Source organism: Carlito syrichta, unplaced genomic scaffold, assembly GCF_000164805.1.
Source record: "Carlito syrichta isolate Samal-C Ts95f unplaced genomic scaffold, Tarsius_syrichta-2.0.1 Scaffold199841, whole genome shotgun sequence".
NCBI classification, from domain to species: domain Eukaryota; kingdom Metazoa; phylum Chordata; class Mammalia; order Primates; family Tarsiidae; genus Carlito; species Carlito syrichta.
This window is the reverse complement of record NW_007143937.1, coordinates 470,921-472,383: the sequence shown is the minus strand read 5'-3', so window position 1 is coordinate 472,383 and position 1,463 is coordinate 470,921.

Sequence of the window (1,463 nt, the reverse complement as noted above, 5' to 3'; positions counted from 1 at the left end):
TTGACAGTTAGGAGAGTTGGGGTGGTCTCAGGAATATTCTAGTCCCACTCTTCCCAACTGATCTTTTATAATTTTTGTATTATCTTTTTCCCACTCCACTACCGCCACTATCAAACCGACTCTCTTTTGAACACCAACCTGAATGGCCAAAGGCAACCATTCCAAATACGCAGAGTCATACCGGGAATCAGCAACCACTCAAGTTAAGGGTTTGTGTTCCCATGTTACAGATGAGGGCACTGAGGCTCAGGGTGGCAGAGTCCCTTACCCAAGGTCACACAGCTGGTAGTGGGAGGAGTAGAACTTAACTTTAAGCAGGTCAACTACAGGGCCGGAACTCACCTGACCACACAACACCCTTCCCCGGGCATGTGCCGTAGCTAACATTTACTTGGTGATTGGGGGCTGATGCTTTCCTCAGGTTGGAGGATCAGAGGAGTGACAACACAGAGCACAGCAGTTTCCAGGGAGCAGGAAAACAACAGGCATTTTAGAACCAGGTGGGGGGCAGTGAATATCAGGGTGGTTTGAATGGCATCTTGCCCAGGCCAAGATGGGAATTCCTGTGGCGACAGACTCGGCCTGAGTTTTCCTGGAAAACGTAAAAGATTCCAGGGGCACTGAGACCACAGCCTCTAACTCCTGCATTCGAACCACCACATGGAGACAGTCTGAGAATTGATTTGTTAAAAGGACATGAGTGCTGTAGATCTGGGAGAAACCCAGCCAGGGTTCTGAGATAGGCATAGGCGCAGCAGTCAAATACTTCCTTTTCATCTTTCTGGAAACCCACAGGTGGTGTACAACAGACTCATTGCCAATGGCATTCATTGCCTGTGAGAATTTGGGCCAGTGATGTAACCACTCGGTCTGATTCCTTCTGTAAAATGAAGAGTATGGGAGGGTGGGACTAGAGTATTCTTGAGACCACCCCTAACTCTCCCAGTTGTCAGGAAGTCATTTCTTTTGGGGGTCATATACAACCAGGACCCCTCCCCCGTGGAAAGGGGTCTCCTGACCCACCCCCCACCCACGGCAATCTGGGCCCTGTTCTCCCTCAGTCTGGTTCCTGCTGTGTTGGGGTTCATGGTTTCCTTCCTAAGGTTCCTGACCCCTGGGTTTCTCTTTCAGTTTTGGGGACCCACTCCAATTCCTCCATCTACTAAGGTCACTCTAAGAGACTCTTCGCTCAGGAAAATGACATGGCATCCACTGGGGCAGTTGAAAGAGCACAAGTTGATACACTCTGCGGGTGCAGGGAAAGGAGAGAGGTTGAGGGGGCCACTTTGGTAGCGCAGCCTGGGTCAGTGACCAGAGGTGGTCCCTCCATTCCCACCCTTGCCTGGGTGACTCAACCCACAGCCTCTTGGGGTCAGAGATTTCTGTCCCACAGTGGAATGTGGACAATGAACTTGGAGTCAAGAGATCTGGGACTTATTCGGGTCTTTTTTTTTTTTTTTTGA